Genomic DNA, 22,184 nt, shown 5'->3' on the forward strand with positions numbered 1-22,184 from the left:
TAACATATTTACATTTATGTTGGTTATTGATGGGTCCATGTTTATTGCCATTTTATTGTACGTACTTATTGCCCCTCCCCTTTTATTCTTTCTTTTTTGAAGAAGTCTCTTAAACATTTCTTACACTGATTTGGTGGTAATGGATACCATTAACTTTTTCTTATCTGGGAAGCTCCTTATTTCTCCTTCATTTTTAACTGATAGCCTTGCTGAGTAGAGTAGTCTTAGTTGTAGGTCCTTACTTTTCATCACTTTGCATATTTTATGCCAATCCCTTTTGGCCTAAAATGTTTCTGTTGAGAAATTAACTGACAGTCTTGTGAGAGCTCCATTGTAGGTAACTGTTTTTCTCTTGCTGCTTTTAAGATTCTCTCTTTATCTGTAACCTTTGCCATTTTAATTATGATATATCTTGGTGTTGGCCTCTTTGGGTTCATCTTGTTTGGGACTCTCTGTGCTTCCTGGACTTGTGTGTTTTGTTCCTTCACCAGGTTAGGAAAATCTTCAGTCATTGTTTCTTTAAATAGGTTCTGAATTCCTTGCTTTCTATCTTCTCTTTATTCTTCTATAATGCTAATGTGGTTATGCTTGATGTTGTTTCAGAGGTCACTTAAACTACCCTAATTTTTAAAAATTCTTCTTTCATTTTGCTGCTCTGATTGGGTGTTTTTTGCTACTTTGTCTTCCAAATCATTGATTGATCCCCTGCTTCATTTAGTTTGCTGTTGATTTCTGATAGTATATTGTTCATTTCAAATATTCTATTCTTAATTTCTGACTGGTTCTTTTTATGGGTTCTACTAGAGGCCCGGTGCATGAAAATTCGGGCACTGGGGCGGGGGGAGGTCCCTCAGCCCGGTGTGCAACCTCTCACAATCCAGGACCCCTTGGATAGGGTCCCTAGGCCTGGCCTGAGATCAGGGCCTATCGGGGCTTTCTTTCCCCTGGCTGCAGGCAGCTGGCCACATCCCCGCTGCTGCTACTGCTTGCCATCTGTGCAGTGCTGCCCCCACTTCCCCTGCCACCAGTGGCCTCCCTCTGCAGGCGACAGGCGTGGGATGAGATGGCTTGGCTGGCCTAGGCCTCCCTCTGCAGGGCGATGATGGCCAGCCGCACACCTGCCACAGAGTTGCAGCCACTGGTGGCCTGGGCCTCCCTTTCTTTGCTGGGGCACGGGGCCAGCCCTGTGAGGGGCCATCTGCCTACCTGATCACCCCTAACTGCTTGCCTGCCTGCGTGATCACCCCTAACCACTTGCCTTCCTACCTGATCACCCTAACTACTTGCTGAGGGGCAGAGCCAGCCCTGAGAGGAGCTGTCTGCCTACCTGATCACCCCTAACCACTGGCCTGCTACCTGATTGCCCCTAACTGCTGGTCTGCCTACTTGATCAACCCTAACCACTCTGCCTGCCTGCCTGATTGCCCCTAACTGCTTGCTTGGGGGTGGGGCCAGCCCAGCAAGGGGCTGTGGTGGTTCTGGTCTCTGGTCATTCCAGTCATTACGCTTATGATGGCTGTCCTTTTATTATATAGGGTGTCCTTTTTAATGCTTACTATCTCTTTTTTTAAGTTGTCACTGAGTTCATCCATTCTTCCCCTAAGCTCCTTCAGCATCCTTATAACCATTGTTTTGAACTCTGTATCTGAAAATGCTTGCCTTTATTTCATTTAGTTCTTTTTGGGGGGATTTCTTCTGTTCTTTCATTTGTGGCATGTTTATTTATCTCCCCATTTTGGCTGCCTCTAAACAGAGTAATATTTATATGTGGGTACATACTTGTGTAAACTAAAGTTAGTCTAACCAGTGGGAAAAATTAGCATTTGAAGCACCCTCAGCAAGAATCTAACTTCAGAGGTATTTACTCATACATTTTGAATGCCACTATTGTAATCAAACCATAGGCTTTGTAACTTTTCAAAGGGGAAACAGAAATGCTTTTTTATTATTAAAAGTAGTGGTGTTCAGATATGTTACAAGTCAGAATGATTACATGGTCTCACCACCCTTCCAATGTGGGGAGTCAATTACCTAATCTCTTTGATCCTCAGGTCCCATTTCCCCATTTGATGGAGAACTCTGTCACTTGACACAGTCCTACAGTCAGCTGGTCCAGCCACCAGAGGATTGTGGTTTCAGGCTGTCTTAGACAGAGTGAATATTTTATGCAAGGTGCTTATGCAAGATCCTAAAGGCAGGCTCAGACTTCCCAGAATTTAAAAGAACAATATGCATTTTCATTTTCCATGTTTATTTGCTATTACACATATGTGTGTGTTTGGCAAAATTGTGTCTAAGGCTTGCTTGCATTAGGACTTATTATTTGGCAACAGGGACATGAGGTGGAGGGTACAACTGAAGGCTGGCAATATTATGAAAACAACCCAACTATTTTGCATGGCCAAATGAGCTTAGGGTATTTACCAAGTAGTAGTTCCTTTGTTGTAGACTTTATAAAACTAATGTTCTCAGGAACACATTTTGGGAAAATAAGAAGTTAACTCTCAAACAAGGAGCTAACTTCTTTTTCTTAAAATCTTGATTATTGAGAGTATTTCAGATGTACCCCCATTTTTTCCCCTTTGGGCCCCTCCACCCGGTTTCCACACTGCCCCAAGCCTTCACCACCCTATTGTCTGTGTCCATAAGTAATGTATATATTCATATAAGTTCTTTGGTTAATCTCTTCCCATTCCCCTTACCCCCTCTGAGATTTTCCAGTCAGTCTATTCCATTTTCTATGCATCTGGTTCTATTTTATTCATCAGTGTACTTGGTCATTAGATTCCGTGTTCATTTATTTTGATTTTTAGATTTCATTGTTGATAGACATGTATTTATTGCCGTTTTTATTAATATTTTTATCTTCTTTTTACTAACTGCTTTCCTCTTGCTGTTGCTTTTAAGATTCTCTCTCTTTCTTTAACCTTTGGCATTTTAATTATGATGTGTCTTTGTGTGTACCTCTTTTGGTTTCTCTTGTTTGAAACTCTCTGTGCTTCCTTGACATTAAGTCTATTTCTTTCGCCAGGTAGGGAAAGTTTTCTGTCATTATTTCTTCAAATAGTGTGAAAAGTCACAGCCAGCTTGGCTTTCGGGTTCATAGGCTTGGAGAAAGAGCTGACACGCAAATTAAAACACAAGACAAGAAATATTAATTTGTAATTATGGGGGGAAGCCAGGGAAATCTTAACTGTAGTAGTGAAGTTCCACTGAGTCTCTGTTCCCAATGGCTTTTATTTACTAGAATACACAATTGCCTTTTAGGAATGCAAACAGACATATCAATGGTAATGTTTAGTAAACAATAAGATTATCAGGTTGTGGGGAGTTTGCTTTAGGCCAGTGGTTGGCAAACTGCGGCTCGGGAGCCACATGCGGCTCTTTGGCCCCTTGAGTGTGGCTATTCTACAAAATACCACGGCCTGGGCAAGTCGATTTTGAAGAAGTGGCATTAGAAGAAGTTTAAGTTTAAAAAATTTGGCTCTCAAAAAAATTTCAGTCGTTGTACTGTTGATATTTGGCTCTGTTGACTAATGAGTTTGCCGACCACTGCAATACACCAATCAAAGAAATATATGCACCCCTGTTCATAGCAGCTTTATTTACAATAGCCAAGATCTCGAAACCAGCCAAATGCTCAAATAGATGAGTGGGTAAAAAAGTTGTGGTACATTTACACAATGGAATACTATTTAACAGTGAAAAGAAAGGAACTCTTACCTCCTTTGACAGTATGGATGAACCTGGAGATTATAATGCTAAGCAAAATTAGATAGTCAGAGAAAGACAAATACCATATGATATCATTTACATGTGGAATCTTATGAGCAAAATAAACTGATGGAGAAAATAGAACCAGAGTCATGGATACATGGTACAGACTGACAGATGTCAGAGGGGACGTGGGTGGGGCTGATGGGATGAAAGAAGGTGAAGAGAAAAGCCAAAGAACATATATGCATAGCCCATGGGCAGACAACAATGTGGTTAGGGCCAGAGGGAGGGAAGAGTGGGGTCTGGGTAGAGAGGAGGAAAGTGGCAAAAATAATATCAAAAATAAAATAAAATAGAAAAATAAAAAATCAATAAACATATACTCCAGTGAGGATTAAACAATGAAAACTAAAAAAACAACAAAAAAAGTAGAGCTGCCTGGAATAAATACAGTAGCTGACGTTTGCCCAAATCCTTTTGAAAAGAGGAAGTGGAGCTGTTCTGCTCTTTGATACAAAAGCACATTGCTTTATGATGGATTCCACAGAAGAAGCAAAATCCAAACAAAGCAACATCTTTTTGCTCTAACCTACATACTATGTAAGTGAGATTCCAAGCATGCAAATGGTGGGAGGAAAGAAATGCATTTCACTACCCCAATTATTGAATGTTGTTTGGAATACGAATAGTAATTGTCCTCGATTTGGACAATTAATATGCACCACTTTTTTCTTCTTCCTTTTCATCTTTTTTGTACTTGGATCTCAGTGTGATTATCTAATATTTATTCCATTATTTCTTTTCTATGCAAGGTGGGGTTGTGTTATAAGAACTAGATCCATCTCCCATCAGCCGAAGCTACCAAGGGTGAACTATAATAGCAGTTCTCTCCATCTGGGCCAATTGTCTCTTTCTAGACTTTCAGTAAGACTTTCTCATGTCTTTCCTGAGTTCAGATTTGAAAAGCCATCTAATTCCATCCATTTATTTTTCTGGTCCAGGCACTGATGGAATCAGTCGCATTTTACAGCAATTTCTGCAAAGGGGACACTCCAGAGTCTCAATTTAGAACTCTGAGGTTGCAGACCTAGATATTCAGCCTCCACCCCCCACCCCCACTTCCCCCAAGGCCTACCATAATTGCATTGATCAGCCTAACCACCCCTTTCACTCTCAGACAGGGACCTTGTTTAACTTATCTGTGTGTCTCTCTCCACCCCTCCCCAGGACCTGGGCCAGTGCTTCATCCAAGTAGACTCTAGATGTTTAGTGACTTGTTAAATGCTTTTGGAGGACTGTTTAGGGCACTATTGAGGGGGTGGGGAAATGGCTTTGCTGGAGCTGCACATGAGGGAGGAGGCTTGATTCTACAGGCTGGAATGAAGAAAAGTGGGAGGACGAAGGATGTTGGAAAAAGTGGGGGAGGAAGGCACTAGGGAAAAAAGAAATGCAGAAGGGAATTTTGTATTCTGTCTTTGGAGTTAAATTCAAGACTGCATAAACCTCAAGGCATCAAAAGCCACCTCATAGAAGTCTTACTGCACTGTCCAATGTGGTAGCCAGTAGCCACATGTGACTTGTTTCACTTAAAATTAAATAAAATTAAGAATTCATTTCCTGAGTCACACTAGCGACATGCCCAGTGCTCAGCAGCCATATCTGAAGGACAGCACAGGTGTAGAATGTTTCCATCAGCCCTGCAAACTCCGTTGGACGGCACTGCTCTAGGCGGTGATAACCTCTTCAATTTGTTTCCCTCTATGTTCATTCATTCTACGAATATTAACTGAGCACCTACTTTGTTCCTGGCACTGCACTGTGTAACCTTGGGCAAGTCACTTAACCTCCCTGGGCTTTAGTTTAACCAGCTGTAAAATGAACATAATAAAATTATACAAAAATTAAATGAGTGTGTTTGCATGTATGTCTGGGTATCTAAATGTAAATACATATGTGTATATATGAGTATACATGTGTATGCATATATGTATATATCTATATTCATATGTATCCTTGAACAGTAGTTCTAGCACATATTCAGTGCTTGGTAAGTGGAAGCTCTTATTAGTAGCAGGTATTTATTATAGAATGATGAGCAAAACAACTGTGATTCCTGCTGTCCTGGAATTTGCCATTTAGTAGGGGTAGCAGATAATAAATCATTAAACAAATTAATAATTGCAAACTACATAAAAACTACCAGGGAAATAAATGGGATGAAGCAACAGAGAACAACAGAGGAAAAGCTACCTAAAAAGCTCCTTAAAGGAGATGACATTTAAGCTTTAAAGAGAGAGAGAGAGAGAGAGAGAGAGAGAGAGAGAGAGAGAGAAGGACAGCCATGCAGAGGGAGAAGGAAGAGCGAGAACCCCAGGCATAGAAAAGCACACTGGAAGAAAACAGCATGGTTGTAACAGAGCAGGCACTGGAGAGGCTCCGGATAATTTTGGAAGAAGTAAAGAGCAGTCAGTTCACACGGGGCTGAAGCTAGTGGTAAAGCGTATGCCAGGGGGCATGGATTTATATTTTATGTAAAATGGCCTCTCTGGGCGCTGTGTGAGGCACATATTCAAGGGGCAGGAATGAAAGCAGAGTCCATTAGAAGGCTATTTTAAGAGACGAGGAGAAGGAATGATTTAGACCCGGGCAATAGGCGTGAAAGTGGGGAGAAATGAGCAGTTTCTAGATATATTTGACAGATAGAATTAATGAGACTTGCTGATAGATTACATGTGGTTGATAAGAGGGAGGCATCCAGGCTGATGCTCAGGTTTTTGACTTGATTAACTGGGTCAATGGTAGTTTCATTTCCTGAAATAAAGATGACCTGTATAGAACATTTTTTGAGGAAGAAAACGAAGACTTCTTGATGACAAGTGGATTGCTAGATATGGAAGTCTGCTATCCAGATGAAAGGCTGGGTTGGAGATAGGCACCTGGGCATCATTATCTAATAGATGATATGTAGGAGATAAAATAGGAGACCAGTTTCTGGGAGGATGGAGTAAAAAGCACAGCAAACTTTCTCCCTGACAAAATAACAGTTTAACTGAAGAAAATCTATCTATCTACCCACCTAATAGTTATAGATACCTATCTATATCTATACATCTACCTATCTCTTTAATGAAATTATAAAAATATATAATATTACATAATACTCATACAAATGATACACATATATAAATCTCACTTAAAGTCCTTAAAGCCTCTGGACATTATTCTAAGAGCATACAGCAAATGAAGAAATGGTCATTCAAATAAATTTACTAAATCTCAGTAAGAATAGAGCATCTGTAATATTTGAGCCATGAAGTGCCCCTCTCAGCTACATCTATGGAATCACCATGGAAGGAGCAGGCTACCAGCATTTTTCATCCTCCCCCAAAGTCCCATGTTGCAGAAGCTCTATTCAGAGAGGACTAGGCCTCTGTTCCTCCACCTAGCCCGTACTTGTGGGATATGCCAGATATGGTTGCCACCAATGCTGGACTTGAATCATTGTTGAGCAGCTTCCTGGTAGAACAGGAGTCCCATGCCAGGAGGGTCAAGCCAAGAAGAACAGGGGTCACCACACCTTCCAATGTCTACTTATAGAACAGGGGTGTAACTCCAGGTGTAGTGGGCCTTCCCCCTCATTCTAAACTCTTGTGTAGTGGAATAGTACTTCAGGGGTGTAACTCCAGGTGTAGTGGGCCTTCCCCCTCATTCTAAACTCTTGTGTAGTGGAATAGTACTTCAGGGGTGTAACTCCAGGTGTAGTGGGCCTTCCCCCTCATTCTAAACTCTTGTGTAGTGGAATAGTACTTCAGAGAGGCAGGCCACTGCAGCTCTTCCTGAAGGGAGTGACTCTATTTGAAGCAAAGCATGGTAAATCCCTTGCCATGCCCGGTCGTATAGATCCATTGGTGGGAGCATGGTCCCATACACCAAAAAAGGTTACAGGTTTGATTCCTGGTCAGGGCACATACCTAGGTTGTGGGTTCCATCCCAGGTCGGGGTGGGAGGGCCTCTATGGGAGGCAACCAATCGATGTTTCTTTATCTAAAAAATCAATAAAAATATATCCTCAGGTTAGGACTTAAAAAAATTCCTTGCCTATAGTGTTGCCAAAAACAATGGAGATCTTGGTGGAGAGCAGTTAGGAGGTTGCTCATGGTTCCACAATATTGGCAGCAATGAGTAAAAAAAGTAGAGAAATCAGAAATTTAACAGAGAGAACCATGGAAAGAGACAACCAAGAAATGCCCTCCTGGCTTGGGAAGGCTACACACAAGTGATAGACTGTACCCAGGAGCAATCAGAACAGGACATGGATCAGATTTAAAAACATTTCCCAAGCTGCACACAGATCCATCACTGAGGGTGGCACTGGCACTAGGACAACTTCTAATGAAATGGTGGCTGAACAATAAGCTACTCCAACCCAGGAGCAGCTCCTAACATGGTAGCCTTAAAAATGAAATCACATATGTCCCTGGCAGTCTGAAACTATGTATATGCCAAAGGCTGTACTCTCTCCGGAGTGAATGGAGAAGGAAAATCAAAGCTACTAGTCCCAGGATAAACAGGAAGCAAAAGTAAAAATTCCTTCACCTGTAAAAGTAGTCTTGATGCTACTTACTAGCCAGTGATGAAGGCAAAAATCTAATTGCCAATAGAATTTATGCATAACCTTTGACCAATAAGTGGCATATGCCAACTCATGATTGACCACTAAATAGACAGGTTAAAAAGAAAAAATAGAAAGATTGCACACTGGTGGGAAACAGACCTCACAGAGTTAGTTCAGCCAAGTAACTGAACAAATAAATCAATGAAATGGAAAACAACAGCAGCGATATGAACCTCTGGGGGCAGGAACAGACCTGGAATCAATATCCAGAGCTTCCACAATATATTATCTCAAATGCCCAGTCTTCAACAAGAAAATTACAAGCTATTCAAAGAGCAGAAAAGTGTGACCTATACAACAGGGGGAAGCAGGCACTGCTGACTATTTTGAAGGAACCCAGATGTTGAACTTAGCAAACAAAGATGTTAAAGCAGCCATTTATAAATATGTTCAAAGAAATAAAGAAGAGCATGTCTAGGGAATTAAACAGAGACATGAGGACAATGTCTCTCCCAATAAAGAATATTAATAAAGAAACAGGAATTATAAAAATGAGCCAAATAGAAATTTTGGAGTTGAAAATTATAATAACAGAAGTAAAAAATCCACTAGAGAAGTTTAAAAGGAGATTTTATCTGGCAGAACAAAAAGATCAACAAATTTGAAGATAATCAACAGGGGCCACTCAATCTGAAAAAAACAGCAAAAAATAATAAAGAAAAATGAACAGAGCATCTGAGAAATGTAGGCCATCATTAATCACATCAACATGTATAATGGAAGTATTAGAAGAAAAAGAGGCAGCAAAACATTTTAAAAATAGCTAAAAATGTCTCTAATGAAAAATTAATCCACCCATTCAATAAATTCAATAAATAGGATAAACACAAATAGACCACATTCAGATACATAATAGTAAAACATTTGAAAGTTGAATATAAAGAGAACATCTTATAAAGCAGCGAAGGACAAATAACTCATCACATATAAGGAAACTCCAACAAATTGTCAGCCAAGAATCAGCAAAACTCTTTTAAAGATGAAAGCAAAACAAATATATTCCCAGATAAACAAAAGCTGAGAGAATGTGTTGATAGTAGACCTGCCTATCACATAATAATAAGAAATTCTAAAGGAAGTTCTTTAGGCTGAAAAGAAGTGGTATCAGACAGTAATGTTAATTTATACACACACAAACAACAACAACAACAACAACAAAAACAAAGAGCAACAGTAATGGTAATTTTAAAAGACAACAGAGTGGTGTCTTGGAAGATGATGGACTAGGAAACTCCAGGAACCAGTCCTACCCCTGGAAAAAAAAATACTATTGGAAAGGCACTAATAGTCGGAACCAGCTCTTTGGGAAATCTGGAGTCTTAATGATGTAAGAGGCTGATAAAATTTGGTGGATTTTATATTTTACAGAGAAGTTACCATCTTCCATCCCCCAACCCTGCAGCAAGTAGATGTGGGGATGGCAGCCTATGTTCCTGCTGCACCGTGAAGCTGCCAGGTTGAGCAATGAGCACCTTGTCCTCCGAGTATCAGGGAGTCTATCTAGATCTGCCTGGAAGGTCACTTCGGGAGTTGGCCACTGTTTCAGCCCTCTCAGACTGATGCAGCATACTTACCTGACAGTGTCTGTCAGGGGAACTGAGAAAAAAACAGAATGTCTTCTTTTTCTTTCTTTATTGGATCCATACATTCAAGAAATTCTCTGTTACACCATTAGTTGACTGTTGCGATAATAAAACAGAGGCTCCAGTGAGTGACCACACATGACAAGAAATGTAGTTCTTCCAAAAATAGTTTAAAGAAGTCACTAAAACATCAGCAATTCCTGGAGAAGAAGGATAATATGATTCCTAGAGTCACCACATTATGTTATTAGAAATGCCCAGTTACACAGCAAACAAACAAACAAACAAAAATCAGGAAGGTATGGCCTGTTCATAGGGGAAACAGTCAACAGACATCAAATGTACCTGACAAGTTTAAATTAGCTGTGTTAATATATGTGAAGAGCTGAAGGAGCCCATGCATAAAGCCTTGAAGAAAATTGGGAGACTAATGCATGAATAAGTAAGAAATATCAATGAAGAGATGAAAATTTTAAAAGGAACCAAATAGAAATGCCAAAAATAAAAAAAAGTTGAAATAAAAAATAACTAAAGGGGTTTAATGGTAGATTTAAGCAGCCAAATGAATCTGCAAGCTTGAAGATAAGGCAATTGAAAATACCAAATCTAAAGAGAAAAAAGAAAGAAAATTAAGAAAAATGAATAGAGTTGAAGGCAGCTATGGGACACCATCAAGAGTACCACCATATGTGTTATGGGAGTCCTAGAAGGAGTAAAAAGAAAGGAGAATAAACATATTTGAAGAAATAACAAAATAAAACTTCTAAATTTGATGAAATATATAAATATACACATCTAATAAATTCAAAACTCTAAGTATAATAAACATAATGAAATCCACACCAAGAAACACATTAATGAAACTATCAAAAGCCAAGACAAAGAATCTTGAAAGTAGCAAGAGAGAAGTGACTCATCACATACAAAATCTTTCCAATAATATTAACAGCCAATTTCTCCTCTGAAATCATGGAGGCCAGAGAAGTGATATGATATATTTATAATGTTGAAAGAAAAAAGATGTCAACCAAGAGCTCTGAAACTGACAAAACTATCCTATCTAATAAAGAGGGAATATGCTAATTGACCATCATGCCCTCACAAAGATGGCGGCACCCACAGCCAATAAGGAGGGAATATGCTAATTGACTGTCACGCCCTCAAAGATGACAGCACCCAGTCCCCTCAGCCCTGCTGGGGTGGCAGGTACACGCCTGCCTCTGGAGTCCCCCAGTCCCCTCAGCCCCTCAGCCACCCAGGGCCAGCCCGAGGGACGACCAAACAACTGAACAAGCAGGCTGCATGGGGTGACCAGGCCAGCAGGGGGGTTAGTGAGGGATGACCAAATGACTGAAAAAGCAGGCTGCGTGGGGCGACCAGGCTGGCAGGGGGGGTAGTTAGGGGTGATCAGGCCAGCATGGAGGGCTTTTGGGGGTGACCAGGCCAGCAGGGGGGGGGGGCAGTTGGGGGCAACCAGACTGGCCGGGGGGGCAGTAAGAGGCGACCAGGCCAGCAGGGGAGGTGCAGTTGGGGGTAATTAGGCTGACAGGGGGGCAGTGAGGGGTGACCAGGCCAGCAGAGGGGGGCAGTTAGGGGTGACCAGGCTAGCAGAGGGGGGTAGTTGGGGGTGACCAGGCCGGCTTGTGGGGGGACAGTTAGGAGCAACCAGGCTGGCAGAGGGGGATAGTTGGGGGCAACCAGGCTGGCGGGGGGGGGGGGGGGATAGTTGGGGGCAACCTGGCCGGCGGGGGGGGGCATTTAGGGGTGACCAGGTTGGCAGGGGGGCAGTTAAAAGCGACCAAGCTGGCAAGGAGGGGCGACCTGGCCTGTAGTGGGGGGTGGTCCAGGATTGTGAGAGGGATGTCCAACTGCCAGTCTAGACCGGCGGTCAGACATTTCCCGAGGGGTCCCAGATTGGAGAGGGTGCAGGCTAGGCTGAGGGGATCCTCCCCCCCCCCCACCCCGTGCATGAATTTTGTGTGCCAGGCTTCTAGTCCTTTAACAATGAAGAAAAAATGAAGGCATTCCAAGATAAATTAAAGCTAAGGAAATTCATCATTCTTAGGTCTGCCCTCTAAGAAATACTAAAGGGAGTACTACAGGTAACAATCCTATCATAGTAAAAGTGATTACATGAAAGCTAGTATTGTGTTTTGGGTTTGTTATTCCTCTTTTGTTTCCTATATGATTTAAAAGACAAATGCATAAGACAATAATATAAATCTATACTAATAGGCACACAATATGCAAAGATGTAATAACGTAAGGTAAGATTACAATAACATAAGGTAAGGTAAATAATTGGATAGGACCAGGGTTCATGTATGCTATTAAAGTTATGTTGTTATCAATTGGAAGTAGAAAGATAAAAATTTAGGGTGCTAACTATAATCCCCATAGTAACTACTAAGAAAATGACTAAAAATTATATAGGAAAAGAAATAAAGAGGAAGTCAAAATGGTACACTAGAAAAAATGGATCAGACATAAATGAAGGCAGTTTGAGAGGAGCTGAGGAACAGTAATATGATATTAGCAGACATTTAGAAAATCAGTAGCTACATGTCAGAACCAAGTCCTTCATTATCAGTACTAATTTTTAGTCTAAATGGATTTAACTCACCAATTAAAAGACAGCTATTGATAGATTGTTTTTTTTCTTAAGTGTTCCAACTACATGCTGTGTACAGAGACACTTTAGATTCAGAATACAAAGGATTTGGGAGCAAAAGGATGGGGAAAGGTACACCATGCAAATAGCAATGTAAGTGACACGAAGTAGCTATACTGATATCAGACAAAATAGACTTTAAAACCAAAGCTGGAAAAAGGTGAGGCCACACAAAGAAAAAGAAAGGCTAGAAGAATAGAAGGTTTTGCATGAAATTCTGGAAATTCTCACATTTAGAGGTAGGAGACAGGGGAAGGATCTTGAAAGGGAAACCCCCAAGCTAGGGAAACCTCCCAAGCTACAAATTTTCCAGTCTTTTACAGATCATGCTGTGGTATAAACACACATGCTAGAACCCTTCAGCATCACCCCTAAGAATGCATGCAATTGAACTTATTCACTCACTCTTTACCCACCCCATTTGACAAGTGACCAAATGAACAGTGACTTGTCCAAAGTCAGAGAAATATAAAACACACACCACCACGACCACCACCATCACAACCAAAAACAACAGCAACATTATAGATGCATTGTCTTTCTTTCATACTTACTGTATTTATTGTGTTTTGAGATCCTCCAAGGTAGACTTGTAGGGGTACAATCAGCTTGGAACCCTGGTAGAAAGTTCTTAAGATTTTGAATCAATGGAATAAATTGGGGTTAACTATATATACACACATATACACACACACACACACTAGAGGCCCGGTGCACGAAAATTTGTGCACAGGGTGGGGGTCCCTCAGCCCGGCCTGCACCCTCTCGCAGTCCAGGACCCCTAAGCCGCAGTCGGACATCCTTAGTGCTGTTGAGGAGGTGGAAGAGGCTCCTGCCACCGCCGCTGTGCTCACAGCTGTCAGTCCGGCTTGTGGCTGAGCAGAGCTCCCCCTGTGGGAGCGCACTGACCACCAGGGGGCAGCTCCTGCATTGAACGTCTGCCCCCTGGTGATCAGTGTGCATCATAGCAACCGGTCGTTCCATCCAGATCAATTTGCATATTGCCCTTTTAGTATATAGCATATGTTGTCTCATTGTAAATGACTGGTTAACTTCCCTGAATCTTAGTTTCCTCACCTGTGAAATGGAGAGAACCATACTTGAAGGGAAGTATAATAATAAGAAATCAATGAGGAGCACAGAATTCCTTAGAGCTTAGCCTATACAGCCGGAGTCCATCAGTTTGATTTGAAAACCACAATCACACTATCTTGCCCCTTGAGGGCACCATGAAACATCCATGATATAATGCCTCTGCAGTGTACAGATACAAAGAAGTGGCTTTGGAGAGTTCAATGAAAACACCATGCTGTGCTTCCAGTGTCAAAGAAGAACTAGCATAAAATCTCCAAAGTTCCCAGCAGTGATCCAAATGGCAATACAGGTTTCATTAACATTTAGCATGGAACTAAGGTACAACCGCCATCTTGACATGAAAATGCCAGTGATTCTGTACAACACAGAAAACTAAAGTGCTTGTGGGCACTTAAGCATTTCATAACCTAAATGGCTAAAGACATTTAATATAGTTCCCTGTTTGTTTTTTATTTGAGTAAACCATCTACAGTCAGATCCCCTCATCCTCAGGAAGTCAATGAGAGTTTGATTAGAGATTAGCCTCATTCTATCCTTTATAACTGTTTTCATGCTGCCCTCATTGGTGTCCACTATGATGAGAATCTGACCCAAGTGTTACCCCAGATTCAACCACAGTAGAATCAGGCTGATATTTAAAAAAAAAAAAAAAAAAAAAAACTATCATATACAGTAATCATTTTTATTTTATTTTTTATTTTTAATATATTTTTATTGATTTCAGAGAGGAAGGGAGAGGGAGGGAGAAACATCAATGATGAGAGAGAACCATCGATTAGCTTCCTCCTGCACGCCCCCTACTGGGGATGGAGGCCGCAACCCGGGCATGTGCCCTTGACTGGAATCAAACCTGGGACCCTTCAGTCTGCAGGCTGACACTCTATCTATCCACTGGGCAAACCAGCTAGGGCTACAGTAATCATTTTTAGAAAAACAAATCAATTTTACAGTAAACACACATTGAGCCAACTCTGCTCATGACATAAGCTATGATATGAAAGAAGATTTGGTATTTTGAAACCATAGGACCCTGACTGGGGATACATCATAGAGTCCCACACAACTTACAAATGCGAAGTGACTGCAATTTGGACTATTTTCCAGCTTTATCTAAGACTGTGGTCGGCAAACTGTGGCTCGTGAGCCACATGCGGCTCTTTGGCCCCTTGAGTGTGGCTCTTCCACAAAATACCACAGCCTGGGCAAGTCTATTTTGAAGAAGTGGCATTAGAAGAAGTTTAAGTTTAAAAAATTTGGCTCTCAAAAGAAATTTCAATCGTTGTCCTGTTGATAATTTGGCTCTGTTGACTAATGAGTTTGCCAACCACTGAGTCCTAAGAGGTTATTAGCAGGTGCTTCTTATTGCTGATGCCATGGGAGATTGAGATAAACATTTTGTTACTTTCAACTACAGTTTGCTATGGCATTGCACTGGGCTCCCGAGTTAACCCATAGGGTTCAAATCTGGGCAACCAGAAACAGTTACTATGCACAGTGGAAGCCCGAGATTTGGGTTATGCTAAGTTAATTTTTTTAACTGTTGACAATAGAAGAAAGAAAATTACTGATTGAGTAGAAATTTCTGCTTTCATGCCAAAGAGATGAATGTTAAGATATGGATAAGTCTAGAATAGTTAAGGTGCTACCTAAAGTGATTTTGACTCATTATTTGACAGTATTCTCCAAAGAACTCTGTAAGTGAAGTTCTTAATTCATTTTCTTGAAGGAAATTTTCTCTGACTTTAGGTTTCCTAATGAAGACTAAGGAACCTCATTACAGGTGTACCTTGCTCAATGGCACTTTGCTTTATTGTGCTTCATAGATATTGTGCTTTTTTACAAGTTGAAAGGTTTTGGCAACCCTGCATCAAGCAAGTTTATCAGTGCCTTTTTTCCAACAGTATTTGCTCATTTTGTGATAATTTTTGCAATATTGCAAACTTTTTCATTGTTATTATCTATATCAGGCGTCCTCAAACTATGGCCCGTGGGCCACATGCAGCCAGCCAAGGACATTTATCCAGCCCACCAGGTGCTGCTGCCTGTCCTGCTTAGCAGCCTACTCGTCCCGGGCCCGCAGTGCGCATAGGAATTTGTTCGTAGTTTTTTTTTAAACTATAGTCCGGCCCTCCAACGGTCTGAGGGACAGTGAACTGGCCCCCTGTTTAAAAAGTTTGAGGACCCCTGATCTATATACTAGAGGCCCGATGTACAAAATTTGTGCAAAAGTAGGCCTGCCTTCTCCCAGCTGCTGGCACCAGCTTCCCTCTGGCACCCGGAACCCGGGCTTCCCTCGCAGCCCTGGCTTCATCCGGAAGGACGTCCAGTCTAATTAGCATATTATGCTTTTATTATTATAGATATAGAACACTAATATGCAAATAGACTGAACAGTGGAACAACCGAACAAGTGAACAACCAGTCACTATGACATGCACTGACCACCAGGGGGTGCGCATGGAACATGGCAGGCATCAGCAGCAGGTGGCAGAGCACGGAACATGGTGGGCATTGGCCACAGTGGGGTGGTGGAGAAGGTGAGGTCATATTTATGACATAGATGAGGGTGCCAGACCAAGGCGGGGAGCTGGTTGCTGTCATCGGGACGAGGCTCTGAAGGTTACTGAAAATTCTTTGGTCCCGTGCGCTGTGGTTCTGCCTGGCACTAGCACCCACTGCTGGTACCAGAGCCGCCACTTGCACCCACTGCCAGTGCCTGGCGGTGGCCCCAATTGCTTGGCACTGTCAGTGGGTGTGAATGGCGGCTGCCGGCCCCGATTGCCCCTCAGGGCTTCTCCACCTCCCCCTGCTCCTGAGGGGTAATCGGGGCCAGCAGCCACCTCTCGCACCCGCTGCCAGCAACGACCCAACTCGTACCCACAGCCAGCACCATAGCCGCCGCTCGCACCTGCTGCTGGTGCCCAGGGCTGGTCCTGATCACTCAGCGCCGTCAACGGGTGCGAGTGGCAGCTGCCGGCCCCAATCACCCCTGTGGGCTTCTCCACCTCCCCCTGTTCCTGAGGGGTGATCAGGACAGCAGCCACTGCTCACACCCACTGATGGCACTAGCCCCACTCACACCTGCTGTTGGTGCCAGCCCCAATCACTCCACACCATCAGTGGGTGCAAGAGGGGCCAGCGCCATTAGCATGTGGGAGAGGCAGTGGTGGGAACAGGGCTGCCAGCAGACAAGAGACCAGGGGGGCCACGGTGGGAGGGGCCAGGAGGGGGCACGGAGGATGGGCCAAGACCTGCCCCTATGCTCAGCACAGCCTCGCAGCCCACAGTTCCTTTCAAGGTGCACGAATTCATGCACTGAGCCCATAGTATTTGTTATAATGATCTGTGATCAGTGGTCCTTGATGTTACTATTGTAATTGCTTTGGGTTGCCACAAACTGTACCCATATAAAGATGGTGAACTTAGCCCACAAACTTTGTATGCGTTCTGACTACTCCACTGACTGGCTGTTCCCCCATCTCTCTCCCTGTCCTCAGGTCTCTCTATTCCTTGAGTCACAACAATATTGAAATTAGGCCAATTAGTAACCCCACAATGACCTCTAAGTGTTCAAGTGAAAGGAAGAGTTGCATGTCTCTCACTTTAAAGTCAGCACATTTGTTTATGACATAGTTTATTGAACATTTTGAGCCCACTGTTGAGACTTACTTCTCAAAAAGAAAGAAGATTTTTAAGATATGACTGCTCATTGACAATGTACGTGGTTACCCAAGAGCTCTGATGGAGATATACAACGAGGTTAATATTGTTTCATGCCTGCTAACACAACTTCCATTTTGCAGCCTTTAGATCTAGGTGTACTGTCATTTCAACTTTTAAGTCCTATTATTTAAGAAACATATTTCATAAGCTTATAGATGCCATAAACAGAGATTTTTCTGGTGGATCTTGGCAATGTAAATTGAAACCTCTGGGAAGGGTTCCCCATTCTAGATGCCATTAAAAACATACATGATTTGTGGGAAAAGGTCAAAATATCCGCATTAACAGGAATTGAGAAGAAGTTTATTTCAATCTTTATGGGTGACTTTGAGGAGTTAAAGACTTGAGTGGAGGAAGTGACTGCAGTTATGGTGGAAATAGCAAGAAAACTAGAATTGTTTCAATCTCATAATAAAACTTTAATGGATCAGGAGTTGCTTCTTATAGATGAGCAAATAAAGTGTTTTCTTTAGATTGAGTCTGCTCCTGGTGAACATGCTGTGAGGATAGTTGAAATGACAACAAAGAATTTAGAATATTACATAAACTTAGTTGATAAAGCAGCTGCAGGGTTTGAGAAAATTGACTCCAACTTCTACTGTGGGTAAACCAGCTGTCACACAGCATCACTTGCTACAGAGAAATCGTTCATGAAAGGGGAAGTTAACTGATGAGGCAAAATTCATTTTTGTCTTGTTTTACCTACCCCAACCTTCAGCAGCCACCCCCCAATCAGTGAGCAGCCAGCGACATCTGGGCAAGAGCCTCCACCAGCAACAAGATTATGACTCACTAAGGGCTCAGATGATGGTTAGCATTTTTTGTAATAACCTTTTTTTAAATCGAGTTATGTACGTATTTTAGACATAGTGCTATTGCACACTTAATAGTACAGTGTAAACATAACTTTTATATGCACTGGGAACCAAACCATTCATGTGACTTACTCTGTTGCAATATTTGCTTTATTGTGGTTGTCTTGAACCGAACATGCAGTATCTCTGAGGTATGCCTCTACTACTTAGAGAAGTAGAGAAAATGAAAAAGAGGGAGAATAGAAAGAAAAGGTAATCATCATAAATTTCAGTGCCATTATTCATATCATCACCACTTTAGGTTTTCTCTATAGTGCTAATCAACTGCTTAAATCTAGCAGATGCACCTGGCCAGCATGGCTCAGTGGTTGAGCGTTGACCTATGAACCAGGAGGTCATGGTTCAATTCCCGGTCAGGGCACATGCTGGGGTTGCAGGCTCGATCCCCAGTGCGGGGCATGCAGGAGGCAGCCGATCAATAATTCTCTATCATCATTGATATATATATCTCTCTCTCCCTCTCTAAAATCAATAAAAAATATATTTTAAAAATCTGACAGGTACTATTCAAAATGATAAAATAAATTTACTTACATTATGGGCAAAATATTTTCTCACAAACAATATCTATTCTTGCCTACATCTAGTTTCTTCTTGTAAGTTGGTATTTTCAGTTTACGAATATTATATTAAAGTATAATACCATTCTTTTTTTCAATGATATGAATCAGCTTCCCACAATCCATTTGGCATAAACAAAGGGAAACAGAGTTGACTTTTTAAAAATCAATCTAAAAACACAATTTATTTTGATTAGAGCCTAATCTTATCTTGAGTTTTCCTTATTACACTGTAAGTCCTTTATCCCTCAGATCTCTATTCATTAATACATTAGGCCAAAACCCAGTAACTGAGTCCTGCCTCATTAGAAAGTGCCAGAACTACTGCAGGTTACACTGACAATAGCTTCTGGGGAATGATATCATTTTATTCAACTGCTCGTTTTATCTGCTCAGCATCTTATCATTGACAAGTCCCCAAATTGGAGTGACTCCTGAGGGTGCCCATTTCAGAAAATATATCATTGCATATTGTTTTGAACAATTGCCTTAAGAGCAAAAGCATTTCATCTTCACCCTCCCACCCCCCGCCATTAACTATTTATTCTTTCCAATAACCTTATGGCATAGGCCATTGTAAAGAAAGTAGACATAGCCCTAACCGGTTTGGCTCAGTGGATAGAGCGTCGGCCTGTGACCGAAGGGTCCCAGGTTCGATTCCGGCCAAGGGCATGTACCTGGGTTGTGGGCACATCCCCAGTAGGGGGCGTGCAGGAGGCAGCTGATCGATGTCTCTCATCGATGTTTCTAACTTTCTATCCCTCTCTCTTCCTCTCTGTAAAAAATCAATAAAATATATTAAAAAAAAAAAGAAAAAGAAAAAGAAAGTAGACATAGAAAAAAATTTCAAAAAAAAGGTTTTCGGTAGTAGCACGTTGCCAATGCCATGTTCTGATGGGAACAGATGCTTTCGATGATTCATCTCTTTTGATGGTCAGTTACACCCCAGCGTAGTGCTCCTTAAATTGCTGGGGAATCTGAGGCTGAGTTGAAAGTTAGGAACAAAATTCTTTCCTTCTCATTTCAGTCAACCCAATCAGCCACAGGCCTCCTACCAGGTGATGAAATTGGCAGGGCGATGGTGTCAGGAGTCCCGCTTTTCCTTCCAGGCAGGAAAATCATCCTTGGGTCTCAGAATCACACCTCTTATAACTTAAAAGGAACATAATTCACAGGTTCGATCACAAACCCCTCTGAGTATCTGACACAACAATGTATGGCATCTCTCTCTAAAACAAACAAACAAAAAATCTTCTCCCAATTAGAGCCCATTGATAAAACTTACCCCTGTCTTTTCAGGTGAGGAAACGTAGACCCAAGAAGGTGAAGTTAAATGCACAAGTTCACATAACTCCTAACCTGGTTCTCTTCAAATTATTCATTGCTGACCCTTGAGAGACTGAGGTAACTTCAGGTCTCCTTCATCTGCACTAGGAAATGACAGTACTTTGGTTCTATACACCCAGCAATATTTGTTGAGTCCTTCCATGTGCCAGACACTGTGTTATTCAGCTTCTTTCCCATAGCACAGATGTCAAAACCAAAGAAGAATAAAATGGCAGTCTTACCTATTGCTCTTACCTGTTGAGAATATTGTTTTGCCTTTTCTTTTCATCAGATGAAGGGAACAGACCTCTAAAGCCATTCTAATTCCACTGAAAACACTCATATTTCTCTGGTGCTCTGCAGACCCAGTCCAGTTCCCTAGCTGGTGTTGAAGGCCCCTGCATACATGGGAACTTATGTCCAGACTTACCTTTCCAGGCCCCTTTTTTCAAAACAAACTATTTTGCACCACATCATTGTAAAAACACCAATCAGCGCCATTGTTCATTCAAGCAATTCTCACCCAGAAACATACTGTAGTTCTATCCATCCTTCAAAGCCTGGGTTGTATCACCTTTCCTCCCTGAATCCTATTCCAATTACCTAACTTAAAATGCCCCTCTTTCTCTTCTAAAGTCCTACAACTCATATGGCTATGCCCAATTGGCTACTAATAGTTGATGGTCTTCTTTCATCTCTTCATGTGTATATGACTTAGCACTGCTAATATACTTAAGTTGTTTTTTTTAAAATATTTTTTATTGATTTTTTTACAGAGAGGAAGGGAGAGGGATAGAGAGCCAGAAACATCGATGAGAGAGAAACATCGATCAGCTGCCTCCTGCACAACCCCTACTGAGGATGTGCCCGCAACCAGGGTACATGCCCTTGACCGGAATCGAACCTGGAACCCTTGAGTCCGCAGGCCGACGCTCTATCCACTGAGCCAAACCAGTTAGGGCTATACTTAAGTTTTTTGAGGACAGCTAGCATGCCTATAGTTTATTATATACCCTGCCTCATTTGATAGATTTGTTCAAATGAGGGCTGGTAGAAATGGCCTCCCTTCAAAGAAATCCCAAATTATTTCTATTTTTAGTAGTTGCCTATTAACAGAAAGCCCAGTCTATCCACATATTGAAATCCTTGAATCTGCCTTGATTGGGGATCTTTTCGCCAAGAATACTCTCGTTTTTATTTTCTTCCAGAGTCCAGAAAACCTTGGAAGGCTGCCTTATGGGGTGATGGAATGAAAAACCAGACCAAACCAACCAGACATGGGTTCCTTCTATAAATGAACATTCCATAGCCCAAGACGGAGCATCTTTCCTTTTCACTGCTCAGTCCCTAAGTGCTTCCTGGTTATAATTAAGAACTTCAAAGTCTTCCAAACACCCTTTTAGAAATGACTGCCCCAAATGCAAAATGATCTCCAGTTAGATGTAAATCATCACATAGAAGGGAGGAAGAGGCACAGAAAGCGGCCATCAGCACTTGAGCTGATCAGAAAGTCTAGTCTCTTGAGGATTTTCATTTTCTCATTTGTCATTCTAGACACTGAATTCTCAAGTGGCCAATTTGCTCCCTATTCGTAATCAACTAGTTACTTTTACTCTCATTCCCCTCTCTGGGACTGACAGAGTCTTTGGACCAATCCATCACCCACATGGGCCTAACCCTTCTGTGGTGGGAAGTCGGGGAGAGAAGCTGTTACCCTGGAAAAGATAAGTAGAAAACTATTTCACCATGTATGTTTGATTTTTAAACAATGATCTCCCTGATGATGTCAGTAAAATAATGACACCGCTGGGTAAAAGTGAAACAATGAAAGCTTGAGGGGGAAGAGAATTAGGCAATGGAAATAGTCTCCTGCTGTGAAGTTTGTTCCTCTGAAATGACTTGTTCTTCCATTGTCTTTACAACTCCCCTAAGGAGCATCATCTTATATTCATTATTTAG

Source organism: Plecotus auritus (genome assembly GCF_963455305.1).
Source record: "Plecotus auritus genome assembly, chromosome: 6".
Lineage (NCBI taxonomy): Eukaryota > Metazoa > Chordata > Mammalia > Chiroptera > Vespertilionidae > Plecotus > Plecotus auritus.